The sequence below is a fragment of the Choloepus didactylus genome, chromosome 2 (assembly GCF_015220235.1).
Source record: "Choloepus didactylus isolate mChoDid1 chromosome 2, mChoDid1.pri, whole genome shotgun sequence".
NCBI classification, from domain to species: domain Eukaryota; kingdom Metazoa; phylum Chordata; class Mammalia; order Pilosa; family Megalonychidae; genus Choloepus; species Choloepus didactylus.
The window spans coordinates 207,819,690-207,837,452 of NC_051308.1; the positions used below are offsets into that span (position 1 = coordinate 207,819,690).

Consider the following 17,763-nt stretch of genomic DNA (forward strand, 5'->3'; position numbering starts at 1 on the left):
CGGCGGGCGGACGTGCCGCTGAGGATGCCGGGAGCCGCGCCCAGCCAGGCGGGCTTCGCTTCCGCATGCGCAGCGCGGCGCCGCTCTCCTTCCAAGCCCTCCTCTCTTCAGCGCACTCGTCCGGACTGCATTACCTCACTGATTAAAACGATTCCGTGACCTCACCCGGCTTGCAAGATCAAGTCCAGGCTACATCTATCAAATCCTCCATGGCCTTGCCCCTACCCAGCTCTAACTTCTTTCGCGCTCACTGCCCCCCAGCCACAGGGACCGTGTGCAATTTATGAACACTGTGGGACATTTGGGGGTGTCCCGTTTTTACTTAAAAACTGCCTCCTCAGTTTAAAATACCATCTCTCTACCCCTCCTCCATTCCTCTCCCCCCTTTTCCCACCACCCCCATGCTCAAACAGCATCTGATTTGACCACTCTTTTCTTTATGCCTTCACCATGTAGTAACTCAGAACCTGTAACACTGTCAGGCATTTCTTTGATTCCTTGCCCCTCTCCCCCCACTCATATGATCCCCTTGAAGAGGAGGACTGAATCTTTGCTGTCTTTTATCTGTGGCACGTGGCCCTTGGCACCTACCACTAGGAATGACCCAAAATAGGCCGTGAATGCATAACTGCTAAATGAACAACACAACCAGGTTCTAAAGAGAATCGTTCTTCACTGGCTTGTGAGACACAAGGGCGGGCTCTAGGGTGGCTGATGAGTCAGACTGACCCTCCCCAGGTGTGTGTGGTCTAGCAGGGCGTTACAACTCGTAGAATCCCTGTTGACACCAGGCACTGTTATTTATCTTAGGACAGGCCCGCAGCTGTGCTCTGGGGCATCTGGGGAGGCAGAACTTGCATCCAGTTGTGGAGGAGCTAGTTGGGCCTCTTGAAGGAGGATGGGCAGGATTAGGCCAACACCACTGGTTGTTGGGGTGGAGGGTAGCATTCCAAGCAGTAGAAACTGCATGAGCAGAGGCTTGGAAGTGGGAAATTGTGCATTATATTTGTAGAATAGCAAGTGCTAAGAAACCGGTGTTTCTACGCTGGGAGGAATAGAAGACAGCCATTTTTATTAAAATAGACTGGAGCCACGGCCAAGGCCAGCCACACCATGTGCTGCCTGGGGTTCGGATTTACCAGCAGCAGGTGTGGTGGGGGAGGGGACAGCACAGGGGCTTCTTCAGTTGCTCTAAAATCCACAGGAATCAGCAATGCAATATGGTTGCCAAAACACTGTTCCAGGGCTTTTTGGTAAGAAGTATGATGCGCCAAACAAGGACAGTGACACTGCTCCAGTTCTGCTTACTCTGGACCTAGATTATCAGGTTCCAGTCTGGGACAATATTCATGACAGTTGTACGACTCATACCATGTGCCAGGTATTGTTCTGAGCCATTTAAGTGGACTGACTCATTGAAACCCTAGAAGACAGTTGCCATTATTAGCCCCATTTTTCAGGCATCACCAGGCTCAGCAACTTTCCAAAGCCACAGAGGTAATAAGTGGAAGAGACAGGACTTGAAGCCCCAGAAGCCTTGTTCTCAGCCACTACCCCACACGGCCACGGGCGGACAAACCAGAGCCCAGTGCAAAGAGAGCAGCGTGGGTGGTGACGTGTCATGTCATCCTCGACTAAAAACAGCTCAGACTTTCTAGTTTAGGAAGCACTTTCATCTGTATGTCATTTGGTCCTTACAACAGCCTGTAAGTGGGTTAATTAAAACTGTGCTCACTCTTTCATTCAGTAGTCCTTGTTGAGCCTGGAACCAGGACTCCCCCCTGGCCTGAAAGTCCTGTTTTGTTTAGCGATTTGGTGACTACAATGTGTTCTTATGCCTATTAATGCACTTAGTTCTCATCCATGCCCTCATAGCCATAGTTTTTACAGGCTGTATTAGTTTTCTATTGGTATGTAACAACTTACCCCAAACTTAGTGGCTTAAAGCAATGCCCATTATTAGCTCACAGTTCTAGAGGTCAGAAGTCTGGTTCGGTGTGGCTGGGTTCTCTGCGCAGGGCTGAAATCAAGGTATCAGCTAGACTGAGTTCTCGTCTGGAGATCTAAGGGAAAATCTGCTTCTGGGCTCATTCAGGTAGTTGACAGAATCCAGTACCTTGTGGTGGAAGGACTAGGATCCCCCTTGTTGGTTGTCACCCAGGGGTTGTTCCCGGCTCCTTGAGGCAGCTCTCAGGTCCTTTCCATGTGGCTTCCTCCGTCTTCAAGCCAGCAGCAGTATGTCCAATCTTTCGTGTGTTTCATCTCTCTCTGACTTCCTCATCTGTCAGCAGCCAGAGGAAGCTCTTTTTCCAAAGGCTCATGTAATTACATCAGGCCCATCCAGATAATCTCCCTATTTGAAGGTCAGTTGTGCCACATAGCATAACCTGATCATAACATTCACTGTCCTGAGGAATTTGCAGGATGCATACACCAAGGGGACAGGAAATCTTGGGGCTGTCTTAGAATTCTGCCTACCACACAGGGGAAGAAATAGTGGCTCAGCCAAGTTCAGTGTCGGGTGCAAGGGAGAGCGTGGTAGGCACCCGGGCCCCATGCCACCAGCCGTCTCCCCCAGGAGGGCATGAGGATCTGGGCCCACACCAAGAAAGGCAGCTTGGGGAGGGGTTGGAAGCTTGGGCTCCTGGGATCAGGCAGGGATTTTTCTGTGTGTGAAGCAGCTGACGAGTGCCGGCTCCACTTTGACCATGCTTTCCCCCCTCCCCTGCAGGATCGGAGGCACAGACCCAGAAGTCTTGACTTCGTTCATGGAGAAGCCTTAAGAGATACTGGCCAGGCAAGCTCTCCCCTCCAGAGGGAAGAGCAACGTGTAAGGAACGGGCAGCAACGGCAGGAGTGGACATGAGTGCTGGTTTTCAGAGAGAAGAGCGTTTTAGTTTTGGTCATCGAAAGTGGTGCCTTCAGCACAGGTAAAAAATAGGCTGTCACCAAAAATCCTTGCTGGGGTGCTGTTTTGGTCTTTCCTGCATGAGCGTGTCTGTGTTCTTCCTCTTAAAATTCTGGTGATGATGATGATGATGATGACCTCTCTTGAGACCCTGTGAAAGCTATGCTGGAAGTCCTTGGGTCTGTTGGGTGCAGGAGTGTACAGTTTGAGTGTCAGCGCTAGTGCTCTGCCCCATGCTGCTGCTGCCTGAACTGCAGTCCTGTCCCCCCGATTCCTCAGATTCCATTCTGTCCCTGGCACCCCCACCCACTGCCAGCAACGTAGAGCAGGCATTAAAGACAGAGCAGCATCTCTTCAAGGAACTCCCTGCTATTGAAGAAGGGAAGGGGCTCGGGGCTTGGAGTAGTGGTTCTCAGCTCTGGCTGCACGTTAGAATCACCTTCTGAAAATTCAGACACCAGGGTTCCAGCACCAGAGATACTGATCGAATTGGTATTATTATTATTATTATTATTGGCCCTTCAGATAATTCTAATGTACAGTCAAGATTGAAATTTACTGGTTTGGAAATAATATGTATGAGATTGCCAGGAGCTCTCTAGGTCAGTAATCAGTCCTTGGATGTTTGGTCTGGTTGTGGATGGAGTGCATTGAAATCACCCAGGGCGGGGGAAAGGTGCCTGATAACAGAAAAAAGAAAAAGTAGCTTTCTAGCCCACCCCATACCATCTGAACCAGACTCTCAGAGGTGAGGCCACAGGAGTCTGTGTTTTGAGTCTGATGAATTCAAGAGTTTTCTCACTGTCCATCACTGTAGCTGACTGGACGGTGGGTGGCTGGGGCTCTGCCACCCCCCCAGGCCTTGACCAGGTTTCTGCAGTGGAGCTGGGGGAATCATTCCCTGAATTCCAAAGAAAAAGAACTGGGCATTTGAGCATCATTTTGAGGTGGGGAAGTTTGGTGTAGGTTTAATAATATAGGCTCTGAATCTGCCCAGATTCAAACCCCATCTCAGGTACTGACTGGTTTTGTAACCTTAGGAGGCAAGTTCCTCATTTTTCTCACTTATAAAATGGGACTAGCAATGGTACCTACCTCAAAGGGTTGCTGTGAAGAGATGGATGGATGGATGGATAGATAAGATAGATAGGGCCCCCAGAACTTGCCAGGCACAAAGCAAGGGCTCCCCAAACATGAGCCTTCTTTTGACTCATGCAGTCACCCTGCCCCCTGTACTCTGTCATCTGGTACCAGTGAGTTCTAAAGAGTCATGGTGACATGAAGTGGACTGACACTTGCTGCACGTGGGGACTGACACTTATGGACAGGACTGAATCCTTCACAGTCCCCCCAGCCAAACTTTAGTACAGATAAGGAACCTGAGAACAGAGAAGTTCATAATTTAAAGACAGTCACACAGCTAGTAAGGGGCAGAGACTTGGTGTACAAAAGACTCAGCACTTTCTCCTCCTCCTGAAGAAAGGCTGAAACAGCTTGGAGCATGACCCCTCCCCCAGGGGTCTGCATTTTAATAGGAATCAATAGCACTATAATGAATGGGTCTCTTCCTTGGCATCCTGGGGCACATCCTGGCGCTTGAATTTAGTTTTTGTTTCGTTCTGCACATGTCAGTTAGATGTTTATGGATCTCCTCCAGAGCAGTCTCAGAGCAGACTCTGGATTTATACAGCTGAGTGTGCAATAGATGTTTCAACTAACCAGAAACAGAAACTTCTAAGGGGTGCAGGCAGAGGGCTGGGGGAACTGTCATGGGTGGTGCAGGCAGGGGAATCCTCCCCAGACCTGGCATTCACCCCTCTCCTACTTCACTCCCAACCTCTTTTTGTCCATGTGGGTTCCGCCAGCTACATGGCAGGATCTGCAGAGGATTGGACTTGCCCGGAGAGAAATGAGCTGTCAGTTCCAGCAAGAAATCTGGCCCCCACCCCTTCCCCTGCTCTCCCTGGGGAATAAAGGCATCTGTGATTAATAGGGGCTGACTCAGTGCTGGAGTGCTCAGGCGATCACAGCCCATTGTTGGCATAGCCTCCCCTGGCCTTAGGGATGGGGCTGGAATATATGACACTGGAGTGAGGTTAGGGCTCAGGTTCCAGGCTGGCAGGTGTGCCAGGCAGGAGCTGGCAGCATGCCACCCTTCAGGGGTATTGCAGACTCCCCTGTGCTAAAGAGAGTGGGAAGGCCATTTAACACTATATGGGGCTTGGGACAGCTGTGTTTGGAATTATTTGAGGGCAAGGAGGCTTGGAGTCATAGCCCTCAGTGGCCTGGGCCCCAGAGAGCCCCAGACGAGGCCACCCACTGAAGAGGGACGGTGATTTGCCCTGTCCCAGGAGTTGGGAGGGAGGTCCAGCTAAGGCTCTGGTCTCCCTGGGTGTCTGGTGTTTGTTGGGAAGTTGCTTGTTCCCCGTCACAGGAGGAATGACGACTTGCCAGTCAGGGAGGTCTGGCTTCCAGGCCTGACTCCGGAACTTTCCCTAACCCCCTTGAGCTTCAGTTTTCTCATCTGCAATAATGACACGTATGCCAGAGGGTTGTCCTGCTCTTCAGTGAGAGGACACACATAAATGAGCACCTGTGCACAGCCTCTCACATAGGAGGTCCTTGATAAAAGTCATCTTTCTCTTACTCTCCCTCTCTATTTCCCCTTCTCCCAGGAGGCTCTTTATCTTTAGGGCAAAAGATTCAGAAGGGTCTGTTATTTCCTTTTACCCACCATAAAGAATTGAGCTCTAGATCATGGACCTGGAGAGGCTGCATCAGTTACAGGTGCCCAGAAGAGCATCAGAGCAGGTTTGGCAAAACAACAAAGTATTTCCTACAAATGCACTGCCTTCTCAAATAGCAAATTTCCAGGCATGAAAACTTTCTTTAACTGAGCCTGATGAGAGGGGAGAGTCTAGAGTTGCATCTCTCCCAAGTATGGGAGGAGTTGGAGTGACTAGAATCGTGGCTTGTGTGCACTAGACTGGACTTTTGAGGTCATCTGAATTCAGCCCTCTTGATGTGTGGGAAAAGAAGCTGACCCAGAGAGAAGCATTAAACTTTTCTCTTCTCATACTGCAAACTAATAGCAGAGCTGGGAAGGGGAGCTAGCTCTCCTATTTCCCACTGATTCCCAGGCAGGTCTGTAATGAGGAAGTTGTAGAATATCTGTGTGCGGCAACATTGGCATGAAATGAAGGCCATCAGAGGAGACTAGCCTCAGACTGGGGGAGTTTTCAGGGGAATAGTAAGAGAAGATTTGACCGCAGGCTAAATAAATGTCTATAATCCCTAGCATTTACCAAATACAAACTCAGTTCTACTCTAAGGGTGTTACATGTATGAATCCACCTAATCCTTACAACAAGCCAAGGGTAGATGGTTTGTAACTTGGCCAAGGGTAGATGGTTTGTAACTAGCAGAGCCAGGATTTGAACCAGGCACCAGAGTCCATGCTTGTAACCACTACCCTAAGCAGCCTTTAGAGGGAAAAGTGCAACCCAGGTTTGATGTGTGTTTTATTCTCAGGTTTATTTACAGGAGAGAGAATTGAAGCTCAGAAGAGTTAGCAAACATGCTCAGGGTTACCCAGCTGTCAGGAAGTTGAGCCAGAATGGACAGTTCCATTTGTTAGTTCATCCACGCCTTCACTGATCAATGTCTTTTTTGTGCCAGGTTCTGTGTGAGGTGCAGCTCCTGGGTGCCCACAGCCTAGTACGGATATGAGCACATTGGCAGACATAAGTGCCATGTGGCAAGTGCAGCTACAGGTACAGAGTCAAGAAAAGGAGGTGTTTCTGAAGGGAGAGATTAACTATCTGTGCGGGTAGGTGGGAGAGGGTAGTGGTTGTCAGTAAATGTTTAATGACTGACTCTCTGGGGGCAGGAAAATCTTCTTGAGAGTGCTTGCCACTTCTCATGGTGTAAATGTTCCTACCACGGTCTATTTCATTTACCAATATGATGTCACTGAACACAGATCTGAGAAGAGATGCTAACAAGTACCTTTTGTGAGCCAGTATGAATTGGCTCCAGCAAACCAGTGAGGCAAGGGGTGACTTCTGAGCTGGATTTTTTTGGGAAGGGCATTCCAAGAAATGGGAACAGGATAGGGAAAGTCATGGAGCTGTGAGCTTCATGGCACACTCAGGGAATTCCAAGTCACTCATTTGATTGAAGTGGGAAGTTGCAGTGTGAGTCTGAGGGACTGGCCACAAACTAGATTGGAGAAGGGTGGGAACAGACCTTGAAGTCCCCCAGGTCCTGGGGGCAGTGGAGAGCCATCCAGGACTTGCAGAGGGCTGGAATAACACGAGATTCACATCTAAGCCACATCCCTTTGGTGGCTGGAGGGGAAGCATGGAGAGCAGAGCCACGGTCCTCAGGGCTTGCCAACCATGGTGGGAGATAGAGGTAGGGTTCTCTGAGGGAAAGATGACACATGGGGTGGCAAAAATCAGGTTAGAAAGCTCTCCACAGCCCAGACTAGACAGAAGGAATGAGATGTAAAGACCTTGAGTTGGTTAAAAAAAAAAATCATTTGATCAAGCACAGGGCTTGAGGGCTTGATGTTTTGAAGACATAAGCTGGCAGTGGCTAGTGCTATGCAAACAGCTGTGGCAATTTTAGGTGGTATCAGTTAGGGTGTGACTCACGCTACTGTAACAAGAAGACCCACAAACTATGGTGACTTAGATAACATGGAATTTAATTTTCATCTCACATCAGAGTCCAGGAGTGAGCAGTTGGTGGACAGTTCTGTTCCACAAGCTCATTCAGAGACCCATTTCCTTCCATGGAGTGGTTCTGCCCTCCCCTAGGGTCCTCATCTCCATAGCTGGAGCTGGGTTGCTCTAGAAAAGGGGGAAAGAAAGGAGCAACAGGCAAATGATTTCCTATTAAGCAATCATCATTTGGGACCCAGGCAGGAAACAAAGCACACTCTCAAAAGGGTTTTATGAAAGTGATTTTTTAAAGCAACTATTTAAAGTAGTGAAGGCATGGTTAAGGCACCCAACAAGGGGAGGTAAAAGTCTCATGGATCTGAAACAGCAGGAAACCATTACCACCCTTAGGCCTGTGTGGCAGGTGTGGTGGTGGGGCTGGCATCATCAGAGCTGGTGAGAGCTGGAGTCCTGGGAGAGGGGTAGCCCCACAGCTCCTGTGGCTATTGAGGGAAGCAGCCAGTGTCAGAACCATGGCCAAGCAGGGAGGGAGTGGGAGAAATAAATCCTACCACATCGCTTTCCTCCACCCTCCCAAATTCTGCCAGTGCTTTCCACTGGCCAAAGCCAACCAGAAGCTCAAGAGCAAGGTATTCTGTGCCTTAAATGCCAGCCTCTGGGACAGAGAGGGGAGCAGAGAGTGGAGCAGGGGGGCAGATGGATGGAGACTGGCCCAGCAAGTAACGTGGGAGTTGCACATATCCCTTCTGATGGTGCTAGAGAAATCCAGGCAGGGTAGGGATAACCTAGCAATGCTGCAGAAGGTAGGCAGTTACTAGTTAACTTCCAGGTCTCCTTCTACCTTTGAAATTTTTAGTCTGTCTTGAATGGGATCAACCCCATAAAAAATGTAGTCGCAACCAGAATAAATGCAATTTCTGAATGAGTGACAAATCTATTTTGAAAACGAATGTGAAAGCATTTTCTCCACAGCAAACTCTCTGTACTAGTAGCTTTCAAACTTTTATAGTCTTAGAAGCTATTTTTGAAAGTGAAATCTTACATGGAAAACAAATATATAAAACAGGTTAAAGTGGTAGTTCATTAATACACATTTAGTAATACACATTATTACATATTAAATAATTAAGTTTAAATTATTAACATTTATTTATTATCAAAGTTCACTAATAAATAGCACAATGACACTGCCTTGGTACAGGTGGACATTGAAACCTGAGATTTTAAAATAGGATTAGGCAAATGAAGCCCTGCTACCTCTTTTGTAAATAAAGTTTTATTGAAACAGCCATGCCATTTGTTTACATATTATCTCTGGTCACTTCCCTGCTGTAATGGCTGAGTTAAGTAGTTGTAAAAGAGACCATCTGTCCCTCAAAACAAAAAAATATTTACTATTTGGTCCTTTGCCAGGTTTGCTGACCTTGACCTCTGTTCTAGATGACCACTGTGTTGCTCTATTAGCTGCAAAATCCAATATTCCTGTTTTGTTTTTGTATTGCTTGGCTTGGTTGAGCTGTATTAAGAAAATTCTAAATGACATCAATAAGATGATGTAAGTGGCAACAGATTTTTAACAGCATGCTTTGCAACCAAAGGATGGTCTTTGATAGTTATCTGGGTATTTGGAGGGGAGTAGAAGGAAAGTCTGGTTTGAATCACTGACAATATCAAACAACTGCTCGAATTCCTTCTTATCACTAACATGAGTCAGACAAGAAGCACCACAATTGTTTATGATATTTTTGTGATAATCCATGTAATGCATTGTCCTTTTGAGAGTTTTGGAGTATACTTGCTTGTTCAGTTTTACATAAGAGTAAACTAAAACAGCAACAGCAACAACAAAAGACCAGTAATGAACTCCAGTATTTCTAATTGAGGACGTATTTCAATACAGAAGTTCAAGACCTACCCAGACCTAACTCCAGGTCTGAACAAACCAAATTAGCCTATAGCACAGTGGGTTGTACTCAATGTATTACAACGTGCCCTAGAACACGTTTGAATGTGCACGTCCATTTTTCATGATGGTTTTAATAATAGTCAAACTATTTTTAGAATAAATTTCTCATATAATGTTTGAAGAACCTCTGACACCTCCATAGAACACAATTTGAAAACCACCCCTTTAGCAAATATTGTGGCTTAAGTATAGCTGATGCCAAGGATGCTAAGAGCTGGGGTTAGGGAAGCAGAGGAGGAAGTAGTGGAAGATGGTGGAGGAGAGAAGTAAGAGGATGCTGTCAGTGGCAGGTGAGGGTCACGGGGAGGTGAGTGGAGTCAGTAGTGGAAAAAGTTCTCAGGAAACAGAGAGGCCATGTGAGCTTTTGCCAAAGCTTGAGATTCCACCTAACATTTGTTGATGACCTAAAAACAGCTCTCTGGGACTGCATTAATGACTTCCAACCATAAACTTGGGAGAAGAGGTCCAGAAGAACATGGGCAAAGATAAAAATGCGTGCAGAGAAAGGGTGGAGGGTACATACAAATGCTTCTACTTGGCATACAAATGCAATGGCCTTTCTGGCACATTGGCAGATAAAGATGTGGGGCAGGGGAGAAGGGAGAGCAATGGTGGGAGTTCTGAGCTGGGTCAGAATGCCAAGCCAGGGTTTGTGCAGGAAGAGGGTGTTGTGAGCCTGGTGCAGCATTTGGGAGTTACCTGGCTGGGGGCAGATGGCCCCTGGAGGGGGTAGCTGGAGTCGTGCAGCTCCCAGGTCTACCTGAGACCCCTCATTGCGGGCAGCAAAGGGAGGGGCAGGCCTGGTGTCTCTAAGAGGCTGTGGGCTAAAGAAGGCCCCAAGGGCATAAAAAAGTACCAATCCTTTCTGAGGTTTTGCTGCTCACCCCATAGAAAAAGAACATTTTTAGATTTTAAAAGGATGACCTCATTTTTTTCTTATTTATATACCCCTGTTTGTTTATATAGTCCTTTAAAAATAGCAAAAATGTGCTAAGCTTAGTGTTCTCTCTCCTACCACCAGAGGCAGAGCTTCTGTGTGGGGAAAACACCTTTTTATCTAAGAGAGGGGCAGCCTTGTTTCCATGGACAGATGGGAGCAAAACGGGACAGGTAGGAAGTTTGGTGGTTTTTCATGTCGCTTCTCCAAAATAGCCACACTCCTGCCTCCCACTTCCTGCCTGGCTCAGCTCTGGGTAGATTTTCTCCTTTAGAGGGCTCATGTTCTGTGAATTCTCAGGGCCGCTCAAAGGGATCTGTCAACAAGCAAATATGCTCTACTCCAAAGACCTTGAGCTTGGCACTGAGGGCCCCCAGCTCAGTGAAGAGCCCAGCTCAAGTTTAGACCACCTGGGTTTGCATCCTGGCTCGGCCATGCTGTGTGACCTTAAGCAAGCTACTTCACCTCTCTGTGCCTCCTCTGTGTTGGGAATAACAACACTCCCTATTCCCCGCTGTGGCTGTTCACACTAAGTAAGGGAATATATGTAAAGGGCTTAGCCCGGGGTGAGCACATAGCAGTCTCACAGTAATTTTCTTACCAGATAAAGCAGTGTTGTTGGTATCCATCTCCCACCTGGGCAGTTGTACCAGCCTCTTAACCACTCTCCCTTCCTGCAGGCTTATCTGTTCCACTGTCCCAGAGTGATAGAAAGGTGAAACACATATCTGACAATGCTTTCCCCTGCTTAAAATCTGCCCATGACTTCCCACTGCCTATGGCAGGGATCGGTAGACTTCTCTGTAAAGGACAAGACAGTAAATATTTTAAGCTTTGCAGGCCATACAGTCTCTGTTGCAAACTACTCAGCAGTGCTGGTGAAGCACGAAAGCAGCCATAAAAATAGGTGTGGCTGTATTCCAATAACACTTTATGTATAAAAAGAGGCAGCAAGCTGGATTTGCCAACCCCACCCGTACAGGAGGAGCCCAGCCCTTTAGCTCAGCATTCCCAATCCAGCCCCCGTCCCATGGTCTCCATCCCTTTGCCCCCTCCCCCCTTCTGTTCTGTGCTCCTCACACTTTACCCCTTTGCACATGCTGTTCCTTCTCTCTGGATTTTCCTTCTTTCTGGATTTTCCTTCCCTGCCCCCTGCTGCCCCTCTCCCCATGACATTAGGAACCCTTTCTCTGGGATTCTGTGGCACCCCATCTTTATTTCTACTCCGATCAAGTGTGCAAGTGTCATCTCTCCCCTTGGAGGGGAGCGCCCTTCTAGGCAGGTATTCTGCTTTCCTCCTCTGTAACCCCAGTGCCCAGTAGGAGGCCCATGTAGGTTTTGTAGGGGCTGAATAAGCATGTGTTGAGTTGACCACAAAGATCTGCAGGGAGCTCACAGTCTGGTTAGAAAGTTTGGTTAGAAAGTCTAGTTAAGAAGCTGGGACGTGAGCTGGTGAAAAGTTAGCCAGCAACCCAGGCAAGAAATGACAATCCATGTGCTGGGGGTATCAAGCTCTGAGCTTTAGAGAGGAAGGAGAAAGCATTTGAGTTGAGGGAGGGAAAGACAAAGGCAAGAGAAGAGCAGCCTAGGTTCTGGGTTTGGGGCAGTGAGTGGTCAGACTGGCCTGACTACAGCTGAGGGCTTTCTCAGAGGAAGACTGATGGCGCCCACACCTGGAAAGGGGGGCTAGGGTCTGATCAGTGATGGGGTGCTTGGTAAGGGAGTTTGGACTTTATCCCACAAGCCAGAATTTCTCCAAGTGAGGTCCACAACACCCCCTTCTTGCCCTTGCATCAGAATTACCTGGAATGTATCTTTAAAATGCAGATTCCAGGGCCCTGTCCCAGGCTAGAGGCCACAAGGCCACGGGGGTTAAGGCCAAGGTCTGTAAGAGGAAAAAGGCTGCAACATGGCTGGGGATGATGATCATAAGTCTTCATCAGGCTGGAGAGAGGTGGGGCAGGAATGAATAATCCTCTCAAACAGCAGATAAGAACACTCAAGCTCAGACATGGCAAAGTGTTGGGGTTGAATCACGTCCCCCACAAAAGACATCATGTTCAGGTCCCAACCCCTGATCCTGTGGGTATGAACCCTTTTGAAGATGTTATTAGTTAAGGTGCTGCCAAACTGAATGAGTGTACGCTTAAATCCAATATGGTTGAAATCCTTGTAAGCAAAGGGAATTGGACACAAAAGAGAAGCAACGAGGAGCAGTAGAAACTGGAAATCAGTGGAACTTGAAAGACAAAGAGAAGATGCTGCCATGTGCATTGCCATGTGATGGAAAAGCCAAGGACCAAGGATGGTTGCAGCCAGCCCCAGAATGCCACAGTCTTTGAGAAGAAGTATCGCCTTGCCGAGGTCTCGATGTTGGACGTCTCCTAGCCTCAGGACTATGAGCCAATTAATTCCCATGGTTTAAGCCAGTGCATTGTATGGTATTTGTTTCAACAGTTAGAAAACTAGAGTTTTTGGTTCCAGAAAGTGAGGTGCTGCTGATAAATACCTGAAAATATGGAAATGGCTTTGGAATTGAGTAATGGGTAGAGGCTGGAAGAATTGTGAGGTGCTTGATAGAAAAAGTTTAGATTGCTTTCAAGAGACTGTTGGTAGAAATTTGGATGTTAAAGTTTCCTCTGATGAGGACTTAGAAGGAAATAATGTGTTATTAGAAACTGGAGGAAAGGTGAACCTTGCTATAAAGTAGCAGAGAACTTGGCAAAATTGTGTTCTGATGTCAGATTGAAAGTGGAACTTGTAAGGCATTGTTCTAGTTTGCTAATGCTATTGGAATGCAAAACACCAGAGATGGATTAGCTTTTATAAAAGGGGGTTTATTTGGTTACACAGTTACAGTCTTAAGGCTGTAAAGTGTCCAAGGTAACACATCAGCAGTCAGGTACCTTCACTGAAGGATGGCCAATGGTGTCCGGGAAACCTGTTAGCTGGGAAGGCACATGGCTAGCGTCTGCTCCAAAGTTCTGGTTTCAAAATGGCTTTCTCCCAGGATGTTCCTCACTAGGCTGCAGTTCCTCAAAAATGTCACTCTTAGTTGTATTTGGAGTATTTGTCCTCTCTTAGCTTCTCCAGAGCAAGAGTCTGCTTTCAACAGCCGTCTTCAAACTGTCTCTCATCTGCAGCTCCTGTGCTTTCTTCAAAGTGTCCCTCTTGGCTGTAGCTCCTCTTCAGAATGTCACTCACAGCTGCACTGAGTTCCTTCTGTTATGTCAGCTCATTTATATGACTCCACTGATCAACTTAGACCCACCCCAAATGGGCGGAGCAGCACCTCCATGGAAATTATCCAGAGTCATCACCCACAGCTGGGTGGGGCGCATTCCAAAGAAACACTCAAAGAATTACAATCTAATCAACACTGATAATGTCTGCCCACACAAGATTACATCAAAGATAATGGTGTTTGGGGGGACATAATACATTCAAACTGGCACAGGCATGAAGTTGGATACTTAGCAGAGGAGGTTTCCAAGTTAAGTGTGGAAGGTACATCCTGGCTTCTCCTTGCAGCTTACAAAGGAACTAGCAATTAATGATTTTGAAAATTCTGAGCCTGTCCAGATAGTGTCCTCTGACCAGGACCAGTAGCCCAGAGAACAGGGCTCCATGTGAGGGCTTAACTGAACAACCCTCAGGTACAGAAGGTGTGGCCAAGCATGGATCCAGCTAGCCACTTCCGTGGAAGTCAGGTTTGGAAATGCAGTTATCCAGGAAGGATCTGTGGAAAGTTCTACTGTCTGACTGTTTGGAACCACTTGAAATGCACATAAAGCCAACAAGCTTTTGGCAAAATTGGCATGAGCAAAACCACTGCCAGTCTGGACTGAAAGGGACAAAGAAGGGATGAATTGAAGAATGACTTCAAGGGCAGAACCAGGGAAGCCAAGGTCTGGACTGAAAGGATCTCCTCAGGCCAAGAGAGCAGGTCCACCCAGGAAAGGGCACGTGCACCCCTGCGCTTGGAGGGGGCAGCCATCTGCCCTAGTGGCTGGGGAGTGTGGACCTTGCGCCCCATTGTTCAGGGAATGTGTCACCACTCCAGTGCTTGGAGATAGTGGGGCCAGTCCCCAGCATTTGTGAAGAGCCTGGCCCCATTCCAACGTGCAGAGAAGATGGGGCCTTCACCCCAGTGTTCAGGAGAGCATGGCTGCTGCACAAGGGCTTGGAAGTAGAGGGGCTGCCACTCCATCAGGCCTGGAGGACAAACTTTGATCCGTAGCTGACTCTCAGACCTTGAAATCTAATAGAGTTTGCCCAACTGGGTTTTGGAACTGTTTGGGACCCTGTTTTCTTTCCGGTTTCTCCTTTTTGGAAGATGAATGTTTATTCCATGCCTGACCCTCCATTGTATACTGGAAGCAGATAACTTGTTTTCTGGGTTTCATAGGTCCATCAGACAGAGGAGTTTTGCCCCAGGATGGACCACACCCAAAACTGATTTTGATGAGACTTTGTACTTAGCATTGTTCTAAAATAGCTTAAGACTTTGGGGATGTTGTGATGGAATGAATGTGTTTTGCATGTGGGAAGAAAATGTCTTTTGGGGGTCCACAGGGTAGGCAGTTGGGGATTGAATCATATCCCCCACAAAAGACATATTCACGTCAAAACCCCTGGTCCTGTGGGTGTGAATCCCTTGTAAGTAGGATCTTTGAAGATGTTATGAGTTAAGGTGTCCCCAAACTGAATGAGAGTGGGCCTTAATCCAATATCGCTGAAGTCCTTTTAAGCAGAGGAAATTTGGCATGGGATGAGAAACCATGGGGAGCAGCCAGAAGCTGGAAATCAATGGTACCCAGAAGAGAATGAAGTATTTGATGCTATATGCATTGCCAGGTGACAGAAAAGCCAAGGACCAAGGATCACCAGCAGTCAGCCCCAGAATGTCACACAGTCTTTGGGGAGAAAGTATCACCATGCTATTGCCTCAGTTTTGGACTTCTCTGAGCCACAAAACCTGAGCCAATAAATTCCTGTTATTTAAGCCAACTGTTGTGTGGTATTTGTTTTAGCAGCTAGGAAACTAAAACAGCAAGTCGCACTGCATATTCCTTGCAGATCTGGGACTGACTAGTTCTGCAGCAGGCTTCTCACAATCTCGGGGCCTGGGGGTGGGGCACAGGTACAGCAGAGGGAGGAGGGCAGGCTTGGTGAGTGTCCCTAGTCCAGTGCAGTGCAATGCACCGAGCATGCTCAGTCAGTCCTTGCCGAACAAATAAGGGGCGATGGATGGGTGCGTGGCAGGGTTCAGAGGTGCCTCTGAAGTTGCCAGGCTGGTGGTTTAGGAGGAGGATAGTACCAGAGGCAGAGGGGGAGAAAGGATGAATTTAAGAGGCCAGCAGGGCAGCCAAGCCAAGATGTGCAGCAGCTGAAATGCAAGATCGGAGAGAGCTCAGGGCAGGGCAGGTGATGTGTGTAGTGTGGAAGCCATTAAGGAGCCCAAAGAGAGAGTGGCAGAGAGAGATGAGTAGGGGGGTCAGGACCAAAGCTTGAGGAATGAGCACACATATATAGGAGGAGGAAGAAAAGGCTCAGGTAAAAGAATTGGAGAACAAGTGCTCAGAGACGCAAGAGCAGCATCAGGATGGGGGCAGGGATGTACGAAGAAGGAAAAAAATTTTTTTTGCGTAGCCTTTCACCTAGGTAACTTAGTTCAGGTTCCTCTTTACAATAAAGCCAGCCAACCTAAAATAAATTGTGCCATGGGTAAATAAGACTGTCTGTCAAAATAAAATGGAAATCACGAGTTTCTGTTTGCTTGAGATTTGTGCTCACAGCCAGTGTAGCTGCAGGTGTGGGGAGAGCGAGTGAAAACGAGAACTGCCTGTTCCCACCTGTCAGGACAAGCCCTGCCATTCTGTCTTGGTTTGAGCTCTGTTTGGCATCTTTTCTTGGGATCATTTTGTTATCCCTGAACCTCCATCATCCTCTCTTCTGCCTATCTTAGCGTATCTTCCCCTTTCCTTCCATCTCTCTCTTCTATTCATTCAGCAGGTATTTATTATTGGGAATAAAGCTCTTTGCAAAAGATCTCAGCCAAGGCCTCCAAATCTGGGGAGCTTTAAAATAAAATACAGAATCCTGGACTTGTAAATTCAGGGTGCCTAAAAGCAAAGTGTGGCCCATCTGGGGAGTGACCTGGGTTCCCATGGCAGCCCAGTCTGACCAGCCTCTGCCTCGGGTGGGGTGCTAAGGCCCAGGTGTCTGTAAACTTCCTTCCTAAGCCCCTAAGAATATAGCATCTGTGGCAGCCTCCACCTGGCCTCCTGCCTTCAGAGTTCCTCCTCCCATTGACCCTGCATGAGCCACCAAGCTCGTCCCCTTCCCCCTCTAACACCCTGACTATGCCACGGCGGCACCTCTACCACCACCACCATCACCATCCATCCTCAAAGAAGCAGATAGTCCTTAAAACCAGCCCCTCCTAGACAGGGTGCCAGGCACTGTTATAGGTGACAAAGCACACAAAAATTCCTGCCCTTTTGGAGTTTACATTCCTGTAGGGGAAAATAGACAAACATATAAAGCAGTGAAATATAGAATATGTGATAAGGTGACAATCAGGAAAGAAATAGAGGGTGCTGGGGGGGTTGACAGGTTGTTGGGATTTTTAAATCAGGTGGTCAGGGTAGCCCTAATAGGAAAGGTGACATTGGAGGGGAAACGTAGGAGGAGAGTGGGCAGGTTATCGGAAAGCCATTGTTGATGAGAGCAAAGGAGTGGCCTGGTCTGACGAATGTTCCAAAAGGCTCTTCCTGGCTGCCACATGGGGATTGCAACGAAGAAGCAAGACCAGCTAAGAGGCTGGCATTGTTGCCCAAGCAGGGGGAGGGTGCAGCACAGACCAGGGTGGTAGCTGTGATGACGGTGGGCAGGGTTCGGCTCCTGGATGTAGCTTGAAGGCCAAGCTAATATCATTTGCCACCAGATGGGATGTGGGGTGTAAGAGAAGGAGTTTAGAGGAGGAATCCTATTGACACTTCTACCCACTCACTCTGCTCTTTTAGGCAAGTCAACCTCTCTGAGCCTCAGTTTCTTCATCTGGAAATGAGGCATTGGATAAATACTTTCCAAGATCCTTGCAGCTTGAAAACTCACCATTCAGTTCAGTTCACTGGGAGCTGGGGTGGTCAGGGAAGACTTTGAAGTGGTGGAGAGGAACTTGAACTTTAGAAGAAGGATTTAGACCAGACAACTGAGAGAGAAAGAAGGGGGAAAGGGGCATGCCAGGTGGAGGGAACGG

At 47.9% G+C, this 17,763-nt stretch overlaps 1 protein-coding gene across 4 annotated transcripts in view; it reads left to right on the forward strand.

Annotated features, from left to right (window-relative positions):
- Positions 1-17,763, forward strand: part of HIVEP3 (HIVEP zinc finger 3) — a 508,675-nt gene that overhangs the window by 395,010 nt on the left and 95,902 nt on the right. For all 4 annotated transcript variants that reach the window (XM_037827530.1, XM_037827529.1, XM_037827532.1 and 1 more), the window contains one exon: positions 2,732-2,930. The gene's annotated coding sequence lies outside the window, so the exon portion shown is untranslated. The remainder of the gene's footprint in view (positions 1-2,731; positions 2,931-17,763) is intronic.